The sequence below is a fragment of the Camelus bactrianus genome, chromosome 13 (assembly GCF_048773025.1).
Source record: "Camelus bactrianus isolate YW-2024 breed Bactrian camel chromosome 13, ASM4877302v1, whole genome shotgun sequence".
NCBI classification, from domain to species: domain Eukaryota; kingdom Metazoa; phylum Chordata; class Mammalia; order Artiodactyla; family Camelidae; genus Camelus; species Camelus bactrianus.
In genome coordinates, this window is record NC_133551.1 from 58866597 (window position 1) to 58889208 (window position 22612).

The window sequence follows — 22612 nt, forward strand, 5'->3', positions numbered from 1 at the left end:
ATAATTCAGATTATAAGTCTCTGGAGCAGACACGGAGAAAGGAGGAGAGAGACGGGGACATTTTGAGGTGGGAGCTGGGCAGCCAAATTCCTCCTTTGGAGTGAAGTGGGGGTGACTATCTGCTATGACACCAAGACAAGCCCAGGGTGAACTTTGTCCCCGTTTCCTGGGTGGGGTCCCAGCCCGAAGTCATTGCTGCTCCATCCCTTGCCCACAGGAAATGTCTCTGAGGCAGGGACCCCGCCCAGTCCCGCCTGGGGGAGGCAGCGGCTCCCTGGATCTAGTGAGCAAAGGATGGAAGCAGAGCCCCCTCAGCATCCAGAGCTGCTTCTAGACTGGCTCCCGGCCTCAAGGCCCCCTGACTGCCCGGACTCCTCGTCTACCTCTGGGTTCTGTCCTGCCGCACTCAGCACCCACGTCTCCCACCAACTTCCCTCTGCAGGAAGCCAGTGAACATGACCAAGGCCACGGTCAACTACTGCCAGGAGAAGACTCACATGATGAGTGCCGTGGACCGGAGCTTCACGGACCAGAGCACCCTGCAGGAGGACGAGTGGCTGGGCCTCTCCTTCATGGATGCCCAAGGCTACAGCCCCCGGGGTGAGTGCCTGCCCCTTCCCTGTGGCCCCCAGGCACTCCTCCCCAAGAGCCAACAGCACAGAGCCCCACGTCAGATGGTTCTGTTACATCCAGAACCAGAAGTACTAAGCATCCTGCTGGGTACCAGCACTGGCCCTGGGAATACAGAGAAGACACAGCTGGTGAGCTGTACTGTGCACTGGAGGAGCCTGCAAGGGGTTGTACAAAGGTAAGAGAAACACAAGATCAAATGTAACAACTGTCAAAGAGGAGCTGCAAGGTGATGCTGTCTGAAAAGACGAGATCAGAGCAGGCTCACCATTTACTGAGGACCTGCTGTGTGAGAGGTGGGGGATCCAGGGGTTGAGAGGGAGTGATCTGGAGCCACCTAGACCTGGACTTGTCTCTCAGATCCCCTTAGCTGTGTGGCCCGGGGCAAATCGCTTACCCTCTCTGGGTGTCTGCTTCCTCCCCCGTAATATGAGGTAGATATCATAGGGCTTCTGTGAAAACGAAATGAGACGGCGTGTGTTAACCCCTTGGCACCGTGCCTGACTCCAGGAAGAGCGTGGGAATTGTGTGTTTGTGCTGGGCTCTGAGCTGAGAGCTTTTTATATACTACTTCACTAACTCTTTTCCTTTTATGATGTACTATTGTATTTACTTAAAAAATTCTATATAACAAATGTGTAAACTGTGAAGCATAATAATAAAATAAACTGCTGTGACCCAGAGCTTGGGAAGTAGAAAGTTTCCAAGAGAACTGAAGCCTCTGGGTGACCCTCCCCAAACACATCCTCCCCCATCCCCCGGAGCGGACCACCGTCTTGCATGTCGAGTTTATCCTGTTCCCCAGTTTTCTTTGTAGTTTGACCACGTATGTCTGAACCACCAAGCACATTATCAGTTAGTTGTGCTTCCGTGTGACCTTTATGAAAATGACCTCACAAGGTATGAGTTTTCCTGTGCCTTGATTCTTTTTTCACCCAATGTTGTTTCTAGACATGGCCACATAGATGGACGTGCATCTGTGGTTCATTCGTTTTACGGACGGTATTTCACCATCTGAATATATCACAATTATGTGTCCCTCCTCTCTCCGTGGATATGAGTCGTTTCCAGTTTTTGTTTGGCCTTTTGGTTGTTTTGTTTGTTCTTACAAATAAGGCTTCTGTGAACATTCTTGTCTGAGCCTCCCCATGCACCTGCACAGCCGAGTCTCTGGGGTGTATTCCAGAAGGGGGACTGCTGACTTGTGGGGGGTGTGTTTGTTCAACTTCACAAGGCAGTGCCAAATTGTTTTCAAAAATGACTGTGGTTATTTCCACTTCCAGCAGCTATGTGTCAGAATTCCCATTGCTGTAGATCCAGACCCCAAATTGTCAAGCTCCTACATTTTTGCCAGAACAGTAGGTGTAATATGGTGAGTCCGTGCTCAAATTTTTCATTTCCCTGATTAATAATGAAACTAAACATATTTTCAAATGATTATTGGCTTTTGGGTTTCTTCTGTGAAATGCCCGTTTGTGTCTTTTATCTAATTTTCTACTGTTTGTTTGTCACCATCCTAATGATTTTTAGGAGTCCTTTATCCATTTCAGATAATAGCCATTTATTGATTTCCATGCTGCAAATGTCTTCTCCTGCTTTGAGACTTGGCTTTTCACTCTATTTGTTGTCTTTGGATGAGCACAAAGTCTTTATTGGAATTTAGACATTTTTTTTGATCTTTTCTTTTTTTGCTTTGCACTTTCAGTGCTTTGTTAAAGAAATCCTTCCCTACCCCAGGTCATAAAAATAATCTCTATTTTCTTCTAAAATATTTCAAGCTTTGCATTTCACATTCAAATCTTTATCCATCTGGAATTGATTTTTGCAGTGCTCTGAGTTGGAGATTTGATTTTCTTTTCCCATATGGATCAACAATTGTTGCAGTATAGATCACCCTGGGTCTACAATGACAATTCTGTCATATATTGACCTTCCTTATGCGTGTGAGCCTGTCTGTGGACACTCTGATTTCTTCCAGCGTGCTAATGCTAATCAATGTATATTTATAAGTCTTGATATCTGGAATTGCAAGTCTCCTGCCTTGTTCCCCAGGTTGTTTCTTGGTTATTTTTTCCCCTTATTCTTTTCCGTATGAATTTTATAATCAGCTTTTCAAGTTCCCTGAAATACGCCAGGGAATTTTGATGGGAATTTTGATTCGAATTTTATTAAATCTGTGGGACTATTCAAGAAACTGTCATCTTTACAACATTGAGTCTTCTCATCTATGAATATGATATATCTCTCTACATTTAGGTCTTGAGTACCTTTCAATAATTTTCTCCAGAAATGTCTTGAACTTTTTTTGTTAGACATATTCTTGTGCCTCTTACATTTTTTATTGTTACTGTAAGTGGTATCCTTTAAACTAGGATTTCTGACTCTTGCTGGTAAATGGAGATACAAATGATGTTTCTATGTTAACCTTTTATCTATATAATTTTTTGAGTCTCTTATTAATTCTAATAATTTGTCTGTAGTTTCTTTTGGATTTTCTATGAGCAGAGTCAAAGAATCTTAGAATAATAAAATTTTATTTTTTTTCTTATCCATTAGACTTTCATCTCATTTTCTTGTCTTATTGCACTGGCTCTGGTTGAGAAATTGGAACCTCCAACTCAATATTGAGTGGAAGTGGTGATAGGAGCCATCTTGTCTTGTTTTCCTGATTTTAAAGGAAATTCTTCTACATTTCAATATGCTGTAGGCTTGTGATAGAAACATTTTATCAAGTCAAAAGTTTCCCTTCTCTTCTAGTTTGCTAAGAATTATTTTGTTGATGGGTATTAAATTTCCCAGAAGCATATATTGAGAATAATCTGTTAATATGGCAAAAATCATTTACAGATTTTTTTCTAATGTTAGTTGATCTTTAAATTCCTCAGGTAACTTAATCCAAACATGATGTGTGATTATTTTTTCAGTAATTTAATAGTGTTTATGACTTTTAAAGTTATGATCATGAGAAGTATATAAACTGTAATCTTTCTTTGTTTCTTGTAACACCTTTGTCTGATTATTCGTATCAAGAGTCTAGTGGTCTCATAAAATTTATTGGGAGCTGTCCCTTTTTCTCCAATTTCTGGAATTTGGGGATGATATATTCCCTGGAAGTTTGGTAGAAGTCATTGTAAAATAATCCAGGCCCAGCATTTTTCTTTTTGGAATGATTTTAAATTTCTAATATAATTTATTTAAATTAGCATAAAGCTATGCAGACATCTGTTTCTTTTTAGTCACTTTAAGTAAGTTATTCTTTTCTAAGAAGATATCCATTTAATCTAAGTTTCAAATGTATTAGCATACAATAACTCATTCTATTATGCTGTTATTTTTTTGATACCCCTATTAAATATTTCAAAAGCCCTTCACAATGGTTATTACCAACCCCTCATCTTACATGAGGGGATAAAAAAGCTCAGGGAAAGGGAATTACTTGCTGAGGCCATGTATCCAGAGAGTGACAGAGCCGGGATTTAGAACTAGATATTTCTAAGGGGCAAACACCTGCCATTCCTACTGCACCGTGTTAGGCTTTGAAGAATGAGTGAGATTTGGACAGAGATTTACGGGAAGGGAAGGCATTCACAGCTGAAAAATAGCCAATCTAAGATCATGCAAGTGGGCAAATGAGAAAGACATGGAAAGATCTGACTGGTATGGAGACTGGACTGTGTTTTCAGGTGGTGAGAAGGACCATGGGGAAGGAGGGTGGGGAGGGGCAGTCTCTGTGTGAGTCTTGCTGATGTGTTCAAAGAAACAGGAGACACAGGCTTTGCCGCCAGGAATCTCAGCATCTAGTTGGAAAGACATGACTGTCTTATGGGAGGCAGGATCGGGCTCACTGCAGGATGGGTGGGGTGAATACAAACCAGAGGACAATGGAATAACATATTTCAACTTCTGAAAGAGAAAAAAAACCTGTAAGCTGGAACTCTGTATGCAGCAAATTCCTCCCCCTAAATGTAGGCAAATTAAAGACTTTTCAAAGGAACAAAAGTTGGGAGAATTTAACACCAGCAGACCTAGACTATATTAAGTGTTAAAGAAAGTTCTTCATATTGAAAGAAAATGGTAACAAATGGAAAGCTGGATCTACACAAAGGAATGAATAGAGCCAGAAATTGTTAATCTGTGGATAAATACAAAATAGTGGGGAGTTCTGTTTCCATCTGAGATATAGAAACTTATTTATAAGAGAATGCCATTCCCATACTAAAATGAGCAAAAGTCAAATAATCCACAAAGTCATAACTTTTCCTCACTCTTAACATAGACCCAAGCTTACAAGACATGTTAGGCAGAATCCAAAGATGTCACCCTCAACCCCACCAAGATTCTAATCTCCTGGATATTCACCCAAACACCAATCTAGTTACTGCTGTGAAGAGACTTTGCAAATGGAATTGAAGTTACTAATCAGCTGACTTTAAAATAGAAAGATTATTCTGGATTATCCAGGTGAGCCCAAGCTAATCACATGGGCCCTTATAAGCAAAAGAGGAAGGCAGAGAGATTCAGCAGAAAAAGAAGAGGACAGGTTGAATGCATGAGGAACTTGACCCCTTGCTGCTGGAGGGGGCCACATGGAAACTAGAAGGACAAAGGCAGGCAGCCTTTAGGAGCAAAGACATGCCTCTCACGGACAGCTGACAAACTAACAGGGACCTCAGTCCTACAAACACAAAGAAATTAATCTGGTCAACTACTTGAAAGAACATGCAAGAGGACTCATCTCCAGAGCCTCCTGAAGGTGCCTCTACCCAAAGGTGACCCCAAGGTGCCAATTTTAGCCCTGATACTTTTATTTTGGTTGTTGAAACCCGGAGAAGAGAATAGCTGAGCCACAAAGTGCTGGACTTCTTACCTATAGAATTGTGAAATAATAAATGAGTGGTAATCACCAGATTTGTGGTAATTTGTACAACCAGAACAGAAAACTTAAAAAAAAAAAAAAAAAAAAAAGGTAAACAGGTAACTGGAATTCCAAAGGATGACCAGTCCCTTTGAGGAAGCAGGCACACATGAATTGTTTTATCTTTTGTAGAGCATGAATGAAGATGTTAGCCACCATAAAATCTGGAAGAAAGAAAACAGCTAATTTTTAATGAGTTTTTTAAAGGTTTGATATGGGCTAAAAAGACAGTTTAGAATACCTGGGAACCCCAGCCATGAGTGTACAGTAAGAAAAGCCCATCACTGGAGGAATTCGAAGTCTGTGGTGCACAGAAAATAGAGCACCAGCAAAATCCATCTGCACTCTTTCCTAGTTATGACTCAAACCACCACACTACTGTCTTAAAAAAAAAAATAAGTATGCTCATCTCTGGACATAAATACTATTTACCTCCATCTCTACTGTTATATACACAATGTCCAGCATTTGCTCAAAAACTGTAAGACAGAGATCTCCAAAAAATCAAGGAAAAGCAACCTATTGTCAAGAAGAAAGCAGTCATTTGATAGGATCAGATTTAGAGATGATCCAGAGGTTGGAATTTTTAAGCATAGATTTTTAAATATCTACATTAAAATAACTAGTTTAAAGATGTAGTGAGAAAGGTGGAAAATATACTTGAATAGATGAGAAATTTCAGCACCAAGAAGAAAATTATAAAGAAAAAAAGTTCAATCATGATGCGAGAAATCATTTTACAAAATATTATCAGAGATAGATGTACCAGCAGACTGCACAGCAGAGAAAAGAATCAATGAACTTGAAATAGATCAGTCATTAGAAATTGAGAAACAAAAATAAACTGAGAAACAAGGAGACAAAAAGTTGAAAATGCAGATCAGAGCACCCAAAAGCTGCAGTCTAACATACAAATAATTGGAGGGAGCCTCAGAAGAAGATAAAGAGATAGGAAAAGAAATACGTAAAGAGACTGTGGCCAATAAATTTTCCAAATTTAATAAAAGATGAGCCATAAATCTAAGAAAAAGTGCAAAGAACCTCATATAAGACACACACACACACCCCCAAAACACACAAGTATACATACATCACCTAGATACATCATGGTCAAGCTTCTGAAAACCAGAGATTAAAAAATTTTGGAAGCAACCAGAGAAAAAGAAAAATTACGTACAGAGGAACAAAGATAAGGACACAGCTGACTTCTTATCAGAAACTCTGTGGTCCCAATGGAAACGTACTGTTTTACATCTTTAAAGTAATATAAAGGAAAAAAAAAGCTTGTCAACTAATCATTCTACACCCAGAAGAATTATCTTTCAGGAGCAAAGATAAAATAGGAGTTTTCTCAGATTAACAAAACTAAGAGAATTTATTATGAACTTACCTGCACTATAAGAAATGTCAAAGGAAATTCTTCAGACAGAAGGATCATGGTACTTGATGGAAATTTAGGCCTACCTACATTAAAAAGAGCCCCAGAAATAGTGAAAAGTAGGGTCAAATAACTTTTTTGTCATTTTTTCATCTCTTTCAAAGATAATTGACTCTCTAAAGAGAAAATAATGACCCATACCAGGGATTTAGAATATATGTAATAAGCACAACCTATGACAAAATTAGCACAAGGAATGAGGGAAGAAATGATATGTTCTATTATAACACTCTTACGCTACAGGTTAAGAAGCATATTATATGAAGGTAGACTGTGGTAAGTTAAAGATGGATATTGTAAATGCTAGGGCAACCACTACGAAAATAAAAGAGGTATTTCTAATAAGCCAGTAGTAAAGATCAAATGGAATAATAAAAAAATCACTCAATTGATCCAAAAGAAGGCAGGAAAAAAGAAACGACAAAGAACAGATAAAACAAAAAGGAAACAAAAAGTGAGATGGCATGTTTAAATTTAACCATGTTAGTAATTCCACCAAATTTAAATGCTCTTATTCTGGAAAAGGCAAAACCAGGGGACTAGAAAACAGCTTAGTGGTTGAGGGGCTGAGGGTTAGGGAAGGGGCTGGCCACAGAAGAGCAGAAGGGAACTTTTTAGAGTGATAAATGTTTCAATATATTGATAATGGTGGTGGTTTCATGATTTTATGCATTTGCCAAAACTCATAAAACTGTAAAACAAAGAGGAGAATTTTTTGGTATACAAACTATGACTCAATAAATCTTTTTTTTAAAAGTGTAATTAGTCCAACACCCCTAATGAAAGAAAAGGATCTTCACGTTGTTAAGAAAAGTTAAAGAAGATCTAAATAAATAAAGAGATACCTCATGTTCATGAGTGGGAAAACTCGGTATATGATGATCCTCCCAGAATTTATCTATAGATTCAACACAATACCCATCAAACTCCCAGGGGGATTGTTTGATGAAATTGACAAACTGGTTCTAAAATTCATATGAAAAGGAAAGGACCCAGAGAGGCAAAACCATTTTGAAAGAGAATAAAGTTGAATTCTTACTACCCGATTTTAAGACTCAATATAAAGTTACAGCGAGTGATATAGTGAGGTGCTGATGTGATAGACATAGAGACCTATATCTAGCAATACTGTAATTAACATATACTTGCAAGCTGTTAGTAGAGTAGCTCTTAAATGCTTTCACCGCAAGAAAAAAAAAAAAAAAGACAATTAGGTGATGTAATGGAGGTGTTAGCTAACCCTACGGTGGTAATCATCTTACAATACATACGTAAGTTCACCAAATCAGTATGTTCTGTACCTTAAACTTACACAATTATATATAGCAATTACATCACAATAAAGCTAAAAAATTTAAAAAGAAGCTTCAAAATATAATAGACACAGAGATCAATGGAACAGCATACAGTTCAGAAATAGATCCACGCATAGATGGCCAATTGACTTTCAACAGAGGTATCAACATAATTCAAAGAGAAAGAATATTCTTTTCAACAAATAGTGTTGGAGCAACTGGATAGCCATCAAAAGAAAAAAAAAAAAAAGAACGTAAACCTCAACTTCTCTCACCGCACACACACAAATTAAATAAATCACAGACCTAAATAGAAGAGCTAAAACCGTAAGATTTCTGGAAGAAAATATAGGAAAAATCTTTGTAACCTTGAATCAGATAAATATTTCTTAGGACAAAAACATACAAACATTAAAAAGAAAAGAAATTGGACATCATCACAATTTTTAAATATTGGTTCTTTGAAGGACATACTCAAAGAAATGAAAATTCAAACCACAGACTAGAAACTGTTTCCAAATCAGGTATCTGATAAAATATATAGAACTCTTACATAATATATAAAAACTCATATACACATGTGTGTGTATATATAAACTCTTACAACTCAATAATAAGATAAACATCAATTAACAATGGGCAAAATTTCTGAATAGACACTTCACTGAAGAAGACAGACAGATGGCAAAAAAGCACCTGAAGGATCCTCAACATTATAAGTCACTGGGGACATGCAACTTATAACCACAATGAGGCTCAAGAATGGCCAAAATTAAGAAGATTACACTACCAAGGAGAGGATGCAGAGCCACCAGGAACCTCACACGTTGCTAGTGGGTGTGCAAAATGGGATAGTGCTTTGAGAAACAGTTTGGCAGTTTCTTACAGAGTTAAGCACACATTTTCTATACAACCCAGTAATTTCTGGACATTTACCAAGAAAAAAAAAAAAACATGTGTCTACACACAGACTTGTGCAGACTTGTGTGAATTTCATAACAGCTCTGCTCACAACAGTCGCAGACTGACGAATGAATAAACAAAATGTGGTGCAATCCACACAGCAGAATACCGCCCAGCCATGAAAAGGGATGAGCTGCTGATACACAGAACATCATATGTGAATCTCAAAAGCGTTATGCAAAGCATTCTATAAGCACAGGTCAGCCTCCACAATAAAGAGTTGTTTGGTCTAAGATAACGATATTGCTAATATTGAGAAATGCTGGTCTATTGGCCACAGTAGGGAGTTTTTATGTTTAATGTTGAGGACATTCTTTGCAGGTTTTGTGCAGGAAAGCGACATGATGACTTAAATGACCTTAAAGTAATCACTGTGGCCGCTCAGTAGAGCAGAGGCTATTGTGGGGAGAGGGAGTCAGGGAGACCAGATAGAGGACTTAGATAAGTCTGGGTGAGAGACGGTGGTGGTTTGGATGTGCATGGGGTAGAGGAAGGCATGAGAGGTGGTCACTCATACAAGAAGCTGTTGAAGAAGGAACCGGACACTCATCCTAAAAAGATTCTCAAGTAGACACAAGCGCCCTCCAACTTCAGAAGGGTTGTCATGTGGACCAGAAGTTGGTACCATTCCGGGGGCCCCAAAGTCCAGGAACATGGGTGCACCTGCCACCCTCTCTGCCACCCTCAATAAAAGGCCCTGCACATTCATACTTGGAGGACCCGTAGGCACTTTTTGCCTGGATGGCCCACTGTTGCCTATAGCAGCATAACCACTAAACGCTTCCTTTGTTCTTTGTGCCAGAGGACACACAAGCACCTCTTGTCCGTGTGGCTCACTGTCACCTATAGCAGTGAACCTATTAAACTTCCCTTTGTCCTTGCCTTCTTCTTGCCTTTGGTAGAATTCTTTTTATCCACCATGATGCTGACTCCTCCGTGGGTCCAACAAGTTCATCCTAAACATTATCTCATGGACACAATACAGCTCCCAAAGTTCCAGCAATCACAGCCCCATTCCAGACAAGAAGGAGAAGGGAGAGGGAGAACAGAGGCTCCTGCCAGCTGCGTAAGCTTTTCTTGAGAAAGCTTTCCTAGGAGCTGTACCCATGACTTCCTTTCACATTTTACTGCCACCACTTCCCTAGCCATCTGTAAGAGATTTGCCTTTTTCGCAGAGCACATGGACAGGGCCAACTGTGTTGGCATTCCATAACTAAGAGAGGAGGGGAGATGGGACATTAGGAGATGACGGACAGTCTGTGTCCCAACCAGAGCCAGGATGCTTAAACATGGAAGAAGCTGAGATCAGAGCTCTACCCCAGGGCTTAATCCAGGAAGTCCTCTCGTGGGATAAGGAGATGTAAGGATTCTTTCTTACTGACATCCATTTCAAAACATTAAAAACAGTATATTAGTAGTAGATGCTCATTACAGAAAATTTGGAAAGCATAAAAAAGAAAATTAAAATCCCCTGTAACCCCCCCACCAGAGATAACAACTGTTGGTATTTTTTCATGCATCTTTTATTAGTCTCATGTATAGTATATTAAAAAAAAGTCAGAATGTAGTTTATATTCAGTTTTATATGCTGCTGATTTCTCCAGCTCTATTGTAAGCATTTCCCAACATAAATTACTTTTGAAGGTTTCATTTTAAATGGCAACACAATATTGCATCATAATTATTTTTCATTCATAAGTGATTTAGCCAATCTGCCATTGTTAGGCATGTAAATGGCTTCCAGCATTTGGTCATTAAAAATGATGCTGGCTGACCAACTCTGCACATAGATCTTTGTCTCCACCTCTAATTATTTCCTTACGACCGATTTCTGGCTTCACCAGGTCAAAGGGTATGGGCATTTTTAAGGCTTTTGATACATACTGTGAAGTTGCCCTCATGGAAAGCTGACCTGGTTACCACTCCCTACGCAAGGTCTAAGAGTACCCTCAACAGGTTGCTCTGACTTCCCTGCCTCAGCCACCATTCTTGGCTCCCTTGGGAAACAAAAGAAAATGGTTACATTCTGAAATAACTCAATTATGTTTTTATCTGAAGGTATTTTTAAAAGTCAACATAATTACTCCAGTCCCATTAAGCTTAATTTGTAGCAAATTATGCCTTTAGCACAAAGCTGGAGTTGCTTTGCTGGCTGGAGTGAAGATAGGGTTTGGCTGTTTATAACAAGAGAACAGCTGGGTAAACAGCTTCAGGTCCTTTCTCAGGAAGATGTTATTCCCAGGTGGGAGCCTCAGTACCTTGGAGCTCAGGAAATGCACCAGTGCCCCAGATGACCGAGGAGACTGAGTGTATTAGTTATCTGTTGCTGCATAACAAATTGCCTCAAGACTCTTAGTGGCTGAAAGCAACGAACATTCCTTATGTTTTCTGGGGGTCAGGAATCTGGGAGGGGTTCTGGCTCAGGGTCTCTCAGAAAGTTGCCAGCAAGTTGTGAGCAGCCTGCAGACAGAGGAGGGGAGGGGCTGCTTGAGCTCAGTCATATGGGTCTCTCCAAACAGCTGCATCTTGAAGTGGCAGCTGGCTTCCCCCAGAGCAGGTGATTCAAGAGTAAGCATCTGGGATGGCAGCCACAAGTCTTTTATAATCCAGTCTCAGAGATGTCATCCCATCACTGTTGACATATTACATTTGTTAGAATGAAGTCACTAAGTCCAGCCAGCACTCAAGAGAAATTAATACCAAGAGACCAGAATCATTGGGAGCCATCTTCAGGGATGCCTACCACCCTAGAAGAGGGACAGAGGGAAGGAGGAGGGGAAGTGGTTATCTTGTTTACGGGGCGGGCCAAGGTTCAAGTTTCAGCAAGCCTGAAGAGCTGAAAAACAGCTCTTATACAGGTCAGCTTAGGTTAAAGAAGATCAGAACAGCCAAGTCACACCACATCCAAGATGCCACACCCTCAAAGCCAAGAGTTGCAATTGAACTGTTGCAGGCAGAAGTTTAGTGTGGTCAGGTTCATCTTTTGAGGAGTCCATTCTTGGTGCCTTGGAGAGGTAGACTGGATGGGCACGAGTAGAGATCAGGGTGATGATGATGGCTGAAGCAGATGTTATTATATTCAAGTCTCCTCACCAGCTCTGTGCTCATTCACAGCCGTGGTGGGCAGTTCCTAGCAAACTGATTGCTCCCCATTCAGGCCCTGCTTCCCTCTGCTTCTCCACCTGGTTCTCCAGTGCCCTAGGGGCTTGGCCATTCATGGGCAGGGCAGCCCAGAAGTGCCAGGGATTTACCATCCCAAGGGCACCTCTCAACCAGGAAGGGATGGGACAGGGTGACTAAATAGATAATCAGTTTCTCTCTGAGGGACACGTCTGAGGCACATCCTAACACATCCTCAGAGGGTCCCCAGCAGAGCTGAGCCCACAATGTGACCTGCTCTCTGATTCAGGCTTTAGGGCTTTTCTTCCTCCTGCCCCTGCCCTCTCCTCACTGCGCCTCCTGGGACCGCCTCCCACATAAACCACCTGCAGTTTTGGAGGAAACCAAACTCAGAGAGCACTGATCACTCCAGGGCAGCAGACACAGACACACAGAGACCCCCAGTCACCCAGGCATAAGCGCACCACCACCTGGGCCCAGGCGGAAGCCCAGGCCCAAAACTATTGACACAAACACAGATATACACATTGATAAAAACTGGTGTCACAATAGAAACACAAAAACATACATGTCAGAAATAGACATAGAGCAGAAACACAGTCACACAGACACACAAATAGACAGCTGTTTATAGACACAGAAATGGATACTGAAAGAGACATGGCTCTGCAGCCGCAGAGAACACCAGAAACATACTCACCACAGGCCCGGGGAAGAAAGCATGGGCACAGAAAGACACACAAATGGATGAGGATGCTTGGACACACAAATGCATACACACGATCATGAACATTGAGACCCAGATAGGCCCAGGATCCCGTACTGCACATACAGGTACATGCGTGTCCACAGAATGGACCAGGTGTGGACACACAGGTGCATGCACACAGCTCTGCTGTGGTCGCGTTGATACCTGCAGGCATAAATTCATCCTCACACAGACATGCAGACTCCAGCACCGTTCTTCACCCCGACACAGATGCAGCCTCAGGCACTGGCAGCCCAGAGGGCTGGGCAGGGATCTGGGAGAGCAGAGGTAGCAATGGTGGGGTAGGGGGAGTCTCAGCCCAGTGGGTCTAGAATGGAGCAGGCAGCTGGCCGGCCCTACCCTGGCTTCTGAGTGGGGCTGACCTGAGGCTGAGGCTGAGTCTGGTCATCTCTGTTCTGGGACTCCCCTGGCTGCACCCAGAAAGCATGTGTGCTCTGGACTCTCAGGGGTAGACCTCTGCCATTCAGGTGGAAGTGACCACACTCACAGCCCCTCCCTCTGCCCAGTGGCCACACCCCTCAGCCCTGCCTCCGCAGCCAGCCCTCCCGCAGGGTCCAACCAGTCCTGAGCAAGCTGCGTGCAGGGTGAGTGGAGAGCTGGTGCAGTGTCCCCGCCTCCCTGACACTCTCCCTGCTGGTTGCTGGCTGATCCATCACCCTGGTTGGTTTCTCCACAAACCCTTATCCGTATCTGTTTGTCTTGTCTCTCCGTCCCCACCCCCGCCTGCCGACTTTGAGTGCAGGAGCCTGTGACCAGTGTCTAGAACTATGTTTGACACAGTGTAGGGGCTCAGAATTATTACCATTGGTTGAATGAGTGAACACACAGGTCTTTGTTACAGCTGTGTATTTATACGCAGCCGCACCTCACTTATCCAGAAGTTGGGCACCTGGCAGCTTCAGTTATCTGGAACCAACCAACAAATTCAAAACACCCTGAAGCTACCAAAATGCAAACCACAGGATTATGTTCTATAGCACAAATATAATAGTAGTAATTATTATTAATTATTGCAATTTGAATCAGAAGTGTTCCCTTCACATCCTCACTCAGAGAACAGAGACTCCTGTCACCAACACGCCTGGTGATCTGGTTCCCACCCGTACGGGGCAGGGCAGGACACTAGGAGGGGTGGGGGCACTGCTAGAAGCAGGAACCCTGACAATAGCAAGAAGAAACATGCAGAGCTTGGAAAACACTGAAAATCAGACTGGGGAACTGCAGGGGAGAGCAGGCTGGACCTGGGTACAGGGCAAAGCATCTCTAGGTATGTCCCGGGGTTAGAATATACAGGGGCGAGAGGGGGGCCCCAGGACATGGAGCAAACTTACCATACGCTCCACGGTCCATGTTTTACAATTGCAGGGACCAGGCTTGGAGGTGCATTTTATTGATTGCTTTTTATAACCTGCTTTGATTTAGTGCAGAAAAATAAACAGAGACACCTGTCTATTATGAAGATAAAGTGAGAGGTTGGATGGAAGCTTCTGGCACAAGTTGGACATACAGTAGGGGCTCAAGGAATGGGAGTTGTGGTCACTCTTAGGAAAGCCCCTTTTCCAAAGTCCTGGAGGCCAGACATGGACTCCTGTCGCCTACTCCGAAGTACAGCGCATGTTCTAAACCCTCGGGCCTTTGGACCACGCACTTGAGGAGGAGAAAGCTCATATAACTACATATGGGGCCATCTGTGCTGGGACCCCAGAGGTTGTCCCTGCTGAATATGAAAGGAGATAGCTTCCTTGACTAGGCCAACCTTCAACAAAATGCAGCCCAGTGAGGCTGATGGTTGTCACCCTGTGGCCCACTAGGACTGGACGTTTTTTTTCACATTGAACTGAGCCTCAGCCTATCGCAATGTCCTCCCAGCCTGGTACCTGGTACCTTGAACTCCTCCCAGATCCTGGGCCAAGGGGATGAGGCAGAATGTGCTTCTGGCAGGGAAGAGAGGACTCCTTCTCCGTCCAGATTTCTGGGAAAGTGATTCCAGCTGCCAGCCCAGATCGTGCGGGGTAATGGATGGCCTCTCTTTCACAAGCTCTGGGTGATGGGTCCCTCCTCAATCTGCTGCAGTGTCATTAAGAGAGAACACACTTGCTCCGTGGGGCTCCTGACAGCCTTTAAAAACTGCAACTTAAACCCCAACCAGGAAGGGCTGCTCAAGGCTTAACCCTTTCCTTCCCAGCACAGGCCCGGGCCTCGGCTAGATGGGTCTACCGATCACTGGGCTTAACTCCCTGGGAGACCCTGGGTCCCCTTTCCAGGCTCTTCTCAGCCCAGTGAGCCAGTGGGTGTGAGGGTGGAGGGAGGATGAAGGGAGAAGAGGAATCCTTGACACCTGAGTCACTCAGTTTAGGTGTCTGTAGACAGGGGCCCCTCCCCAGGCTGCTTAGCGAGCAGAGCACTGGCAGGGGAGGGGGATAGCACTTTGGGGGCTGAGTGACTTTGAGCCACTCCCTTAACCTCTCTGTGCTGGGTTCTTACAGGGCAGAGGAGCCAGCAGAGGGGCCTCCCAGCTCTGAGGTTCTAGGGTCTGTGTTTCATGGCAAGTAGAGTCTGGTGGTCTTCCCTGAGAGGTGTGATGTGTCCTTGTTCCCCTGGGTCCCTGCACTGAAGCCTGCTCTCCACTGGGACCACATGTGATCAGAGAGGGAGGCCACCTCTGGGGACAGCAAGTGACCTGGATGAGCAGACAGAAGGGAGAAAACCCTGTGACAGAGACCCCCCTGGGAGCCCAGCACTATGCCAGGACCCCCATCCATGCACGCGCACACACACACACACACACGACACCCCACACCAGCCTCACGGCAACCCTGTGAGGAGGGGGTGTTGTCACCTCCACTTCACAGCTGACAACGCTGAGGCCCCAAGTGCTGGAGGAACTTGTTCAATGTCACCCTAAAAGCAAGCTATGTACATATCTGTCTGATTCCAAACCCAGACTCTTATCTATCACACCACTAGCAGGAGCACACAGGAGAGAGAGGTCTCACCTTGACCCTCCCCATCCCACCTCCTGCTTCTGCACCTGCAGTCTCCCCCTCCTATCATGTATTTTCCTCCCCTATCCAAGTCTCCAGGAAGACTTCCTTGCCTCCTCCAGGAAGTCCTCCCTGATGTCTGACAGCCAAACCCCCGATGCCTCTGCCCAGCTGGATCTCTGGTTGTTCAATTTCCCAGCACAGGTTTAGATTTTGGTGCCATGAGGCCCAGACACAGACATCAGCTCATTTCATTATCTCACCAGATTAATTGATACTTACTGGGTGCTGACTTGGAGCCAGGCAACACGGAGCCCACATAGGAAACGGGAACAAGCATCTAGTGAGCTCCTGCAGATGCCCCCCACCCCTGTGCCCAGTGGGAGCCCATGTGGGGTCCCTACCAGCCCCTCATCCTGTTGGAAGATGAGGAACCCAAGGCCAAGAGATGGGGGTGGGTTGGGGTGTGCTCAGCTCCCACAGTGAGTCAGTGGCGGGGATTCAAAACCAGGCCAGACTTCAAATCCACTTCGCCCCCTTACCTGCCCCCAGAACTCCTTAAACCCCCTTGGCTGGCTCAGGACTGGTCCCATGGCCTGGAGCCTTCTGGTCACACAAGTGGGGTTCAGGCGGCCACAGCTGTGCAGAGAGAGGGGCAGGACAGGAGGCAGCAAGGCAGGACCCTTACATCACCCCTCAGTGACACCCAGGGCCATGTCCCTCCTCAGTGAAATGCTCTATTTAGTCAAGGCTGTGCCTCCACCCAGGGACTCTGTCCACACCCTACCCCCAAACTGTCCCCAGGGCCCCGCTCCAGCTGAGAAGCCTCGGGGCATAAATGAATCATCTTCAGGCTTCTGGCTCCAGGCGCTCTTTTCTCTTGCCTTCCCGGGCTGCTCCCTCTCCAGCTGATCCTCAGAGAAATGTTCAAGGAGCAGGTGGCACTGCTGGTCCTGGCCCGGGACAGGTGCCGGGTGAGAACTCCCACCCTGGGAACTGGTAACGATGTGACCCAGTGTGAGAGGGGGGTTTCTTCCGTGTGTCACAGACATGTGTCTGCACAGGGTGCAGTGATGCTTTCGTGCTCTGGACCGGGGCTCTGGGGCCGTGCAGGGTGGCAGGAGTGAGTCCTGGCTTTGCTGATGGAGGCCTTCCCTGGTGAGGAGTGGCATCTTACAAAGCCCCGGGCACCTCCTCCCAGGCTTCATATTCTCAGTCGGCCTCCATTTGAAAGAAGTGGGGAGAGGCTGAGAGAGAAAAATTCGAATTCCAAACTGCAACAGCCAGAAGGGGTCCCTAGATCAATTATAAGTCACTGCTACAGGTGGGGAAACTGAGGTCCAGAGAAAGTGCCAAAGGTCACACAGCCAGCTGGTGGCAGAACCAGGACTAACCCAGGGCTCCTGCCTGTCAGGGCAGCCCTGTGAGATTGTGTGTGTGTGTGTGTGTGTGTGTGTGTGTGTTTTAGGGTGAGTACACGATTGTCCTAAGCTGTATAGGACAGTCTCTGTGCAGGTGTAGTTTGACTGTCTGAGCCCGGGCCCCTTCTCAGGGAGCTCTCTGGTCCTGAGAGGAGGAGGGGCAGGATGAAGGCAGAAAACCCATTCTTCTTTATTTGGTCTTTAGATTATGGAATGAAAATTAAATCTAAACTCTTTGCAGGGAGGTAATTTTTCCTAATCACTCACCCTGCTGCACAGATCTCCACAACTTGATTATGTCTAATTAGATTAATTGGATGGAAAGTGATTTCTTTTCTCCGAGAATATGAACTACAGAGAAGGGGGTGCTGTTTGAGGCCCGATGACTCCCTGCCCCCCAAAAAGTCCGGCCTGGTGGAGGGGGCCGGGAGGCCCTTGCTCCAGGCCTCGCTCAAGCCTCGCCTCCCTCTGCTCCTCTCTCTTTGTCGCTGGCTCTGTCACTGAGTCCCTTTCAGTGTCTGTCTGCCCCTGTCCCCAACTATCTCCTGGTTTGGGTCTCAGTGGTCCCAGATTGGAGTCCTGAACATCCCGGGGGTTCACCCTCCTGCACCCATTCTCTGCCAGGAGGTGACGGGGGCTCTCCCTGCATTACCAAGAGATGTGACGAGGAGGAAAGAGACACCGCAGGACTTGCTCAAGATCACCTACCACAGCAGCTGGGGTTGAGGTGTGGCTGAGCTCCCACAGAGGGCGGCCTGCAGGCCAGGCTGGGCCACACCAGCTGCTGGGATCAGGGAGTTTTTGGCTGGAGGAATGGGGTCCAGGCAGTTCTGGACCAGGGCCAGCCATACTAGGGCAGAGGGTGGCTGAAGGGTCTGATCAGCCCAGTCCTCCTACAGCCCAGATGGGCACTGCCACCTGCAGGGGCCCATGGTAGAGAGTCCCTGGCTCCAGACACTGCTCCTTCCAGGGTCCTGGACGTGGCTCAGCATCCCCGCCCCTTCCGTTGCTGGAGCTGGAAAGCTGGGCCATCCTCGGCTGCTGCCTCCCTGCAGCCCCACCTAGGCATTCTTCCTGCCCTGCCTTCCCCGCTGTCTCTCCTCGCTTGTGTCCCCTGTCCACACTGTCCCCACGTAGTCCAGGGCACCATCTTCTCTCCCCAGATGCTGTACAGCTGCCCTGCTGCCCTGTTCCCAGCACCCCTCCCCACTCCAGTGCACGATCTACGGCTTAAATTAAAGCACCATGCCCCTTCTCAAAGACCTCTCACTGCTCTGAGGACTAAAATACCAACAATCCACGTAGAACGCAAGGCTCTTATAAACTGGCAACTCTGACCTCCCCAGCCCCATCTCTCACCACCCTCCACTCCCATTCTGACCCCACAGACCTAGCTGTGTGCAGGTCTTTGCATGTGCTGGTCTGTCTTCCAGGAACACCCTTTCCAGGCCTCCCCAAGCCTGACACCAGCTTTTTTCACAGCTTTGCTCAGTGGGCAATGCTAACATCTGGTGAGTATTGAACTAATGTGTATGTTCCAGGCTGTGAGTGTTGCATGATTATCTCATTTAATACAACTACCCTGTGGGGAATCATTATTATCCCCATTTTACAGAAAAAGAAACTGAACTTCAGAGACATGAGGCACCTGGCCAAAGTCACTAGGCTGGGAAGTGGTGGAGCTGGGATTTGAACCCAGGTCATTTGTCAACTATCCCCATCCCACCCACCCTCTCTCAGATTAGGGGTCTCTCCTGCACGCTCCAGTGTTTTCCCTATAAAAGTATTTGCCAGACTATTTCCCCATCACCCCATCAGGCCACCTGTCTCTGTTCCCTAGAGCCCAGCAGGGGTTAGCCATGTGGTAGACACTTGGCTAGAGTCTGCTGACTAAGGAAATCCAGTGGCAGCCCTGCTGGCTTCTGGGCCCCTCCCTCTCATAACTCTTACCCCCGCCTGCCACCAATATCCTGATTTTCAAGGCCTTTAAGCCAAAGAGAGTTTTACAGTTCATTTGAGTTAATCGCAGCTGCCCTTTCTGGAAACCCTCTTCCACAAATTGCCTGCAGAGAGGTGGGCATAGTGCTGGCAGCTCTCCCAACCCCAAGACCTCACTCCATCCTAGTGCCCTGGGCCTCCAGGAGGGGAAATAAGACTGGCCTGAAGAGTATGGTTACCCTAGGCTCAAAACTCCACTAGATCAGGAGGCTGTGGCCTTTCCAGCCTCCTGAGTCACATAGATGGGATCTCTGAGGCAGAGAGGACTGTTTGGTCCCTGAGCACAAGGTGGAAGCTTTGGGATGAGCTTGGCAAAGCCCCTGGTCACATCGTCAGCCTCACTTCCAGCCAGCCTCCCTGGGCTCCAGGCACTTTGGCTCCTTGCAGTGCCTCCCACACTCAGTTCCTTTTCCTCCTGCTAGCCCTTCTCCCCAAAATCCCCTTCCTCTACCTGTCACTTGTCTAATTCCAGCCCACACTTTAAGGCTCTGCTCAGGTATCACCTCCTCCTGGAAGCCTTTCCTCACCTCCAGGTGAGGTTAGGGGCTCCTTCTCAGGACCCCCACAACCTCTGGGCTTACCCAGCTCCTAGCACTTCCAGCTAGTCTTCCTTTGTTCTCCTCCCGACTCCCCAACTCCTTTAGCCTAGCAGCTCCTCAAGGGCAGAGATAGCACGAGACAGCACCAGATGCCCAGAGCCTGGGGCCAGGTCTCCCAGAGAGGGACATTAGCATGGGATCACACCTGTACTATCCCCAAGGTCACGGTGGTTGGTTGGGATCTGGAGAGATGGAGGAGCCCAAACCTGGCATGTGGAGCCATGTCCTGGCCTCCCAAATGACGACTTGCTCATCTCTCTCTCTTGCTGTATGTCCTTAACCACTCAGCTCCTTACACTATAAAAGGGATGGTGGAAGGGGAAACAATTCCAGGAAACCTAAACTTTGGCCAAGGAATTCAGAGATTCTGGGAGGTACTGGCGCCTGGCCATCTGCCCTGACTCATCTAGCATCTTAATGGATGTAGGTCACCATCAGAGCAAGTTGGACATTGCCCACACAGCCTCAGCAGTCCACTCCTCCCCACCATCGCTCCTGAGGTGACCTGACCACACTGGCAGTCTCACTGTCAAGGCCTAGATCAGCCCTCACCCACAGTGTGATGGCTCAGCCTCAACCTCTGGGGTTCCTCACCAATTTTTGACCCTAAGCTTTGTCCTTTCTTCAAGATATCCTGTATTCAGTAACAGTCATCTCCCCATTCCAGCCCTCCCTACACTCAAAAGGCATTCACTAAGCCCCTGCCCTTCTGTTTCTGACATTGCCAGGGATACTGTGGCAAACAAGGCAGGCAAAGTCCCTGGCTTCTTGTTGCTGGCATTTCACTGAAAGAGACAGACAACCAATAACAAGTGAAAAAAAAAATAGATAATTTAGAGCGTGATGGGTTCTCGGAAGGAAATGGGGCAGAAGCACGTGATGGAAGAGGACTTCCTCTATCCTTGGTCAGATGCCATCATTTCTCACCTGAGTTTTTCAATAGCCTCCTGGAGAGTCTCCTGGCCTCCAGGCTTGTCCCCATAAGTCCACATCTAAGCAAGTATGTCCCTTGCCTGTCTTATCTCCCCATGTTGTCTGTAGCTCCTTGTGGGGGAGGTCCTGTGTTTTCTCCTTTCTTACAGCTCAAGGATAAGAAGGTGTGGTTAGGAGAAAAGGCCAACAGAGATGTGGCCTCACAACTGTGCTGTTGATCCAGGAACAAGTTGGGGCAGCTCATGGGAAGAGGAGTAATCTGCTGTCACGTTATATAATGGAGGTGCCAGCAATGTAGCCAGAACCAAAGGGGGTCAAGTTCAAGGAGGACAAATGCTGAGATGAAGGATAGTTTCATAAGTCTGTGTTTCAGCACCATGGAGAGCTCTGCGGGCCAATGGATGGCTTTCCTCTTCAGCATTCTGGGGCTACCCATTTGCTTCTGTCTTTGGGTGGAATTAATCTGTCTGCTAAAGGAAACTGGAGTCAGGCTACATGTATTCATCTTCTGCACCTATCACTTACCAGTTGTTTGAACTGGGTCTCATTTCTTAATCTCTCTATGCTTTGGTTGCTGTGTCTGGCAAATGAAGATAAGAGTACCTACTTACAGGGTTATGATGAAGATTAAATGAAATGATGAGGATCAAAAACTTAGCATTGAGATTTGTACATGTTAAGTGCTTTAAAAGTTTATTATTATCATCCCCAAGAGATTTTCTTTGTAATGGGGAGGGACTATGCTTCAGAGGGAATTCATATCCCCTGGGGTCTAACAACCTTGTTGCGGGATTTTTCAAGGGGAGGGATTTTGAGCTATGTCTTAGTAAGCTCAGGCTGCTATAACAAATACAATAGACTGGGGGTCTTAAACAGTAGACACAGTTCTGGAGGCTAAGTCCAAGGTCAAGGCACTGATAGATCTGGTGAGATCTCTAGTGAGACCCTAGCTTGCAGACAGCTGTCTTCTCATAGCTCATTTATGTGGCAAGAGACCAGAGAGAAAAAAGAACTCTCCTCTCCCCTCTCTCTTCTTATAAGGGCATTAGTCCCACAATGATGGCTCCACCCTCATGTCCTAATTATTTCCCAAAGGTCACACCTCAAAATACCACCACAATGAGGATTAGGATTTCAACATATGAATTTGGTGATGAGGGTGGGGGTGGATGCCTGGGAGGACACAGACATCTTTCCATAGCAGGATATTTGATAGATTAAGAAATGCCAAGCTGATCCTGTTACCAGCTCTTTTTAATGAGCTGTCTTACTTTAAATGAAGTCATATAACCATTCCAGACTCCATTCTTCATGTGAAAATGAGACTTATTTAATCCATATGGTTAGAATTTTTTTCTTTTCCTTTCCTTCTCTTTTTTTCTCCTTGTTTCCTTCCTTCCTTTCTTCCTTTTCTTCTATAAGAATATAGTATTTATAGATCAGGTAACCAGAGCAAATTATACATTTTGTTCATTTCTTAATATCAGATAATCTAGTTATCTGGTTATCCATTCAGGCATATCACTCATTTCTATTGTATTAAATAC

The 22612-nt window shown here is 45.6% G+C and overlaps 1 long non-coding RNA gene across 1 annotated transcript in view; it reads left to right on the plus strand.

The window, feature by feature from the left end:
• The first annotated feature begins 222 nt into the window (after positions 1-222).
• The window catches only part of LOC123614413 (uncharacterized), a 77242-nt gene continuing 54852 nt past the window's right edge, over positions 223-22612 (plus strand). Inside the window, exon 1 of the long non-coding RNA XR_006721763.2 lies at positions 223-808. This is a non-coding gene — a long non-coding RNA (uncharacterized LOC123614413). The remainder of the gene's footprint in view (positions 809-22612) is intronic.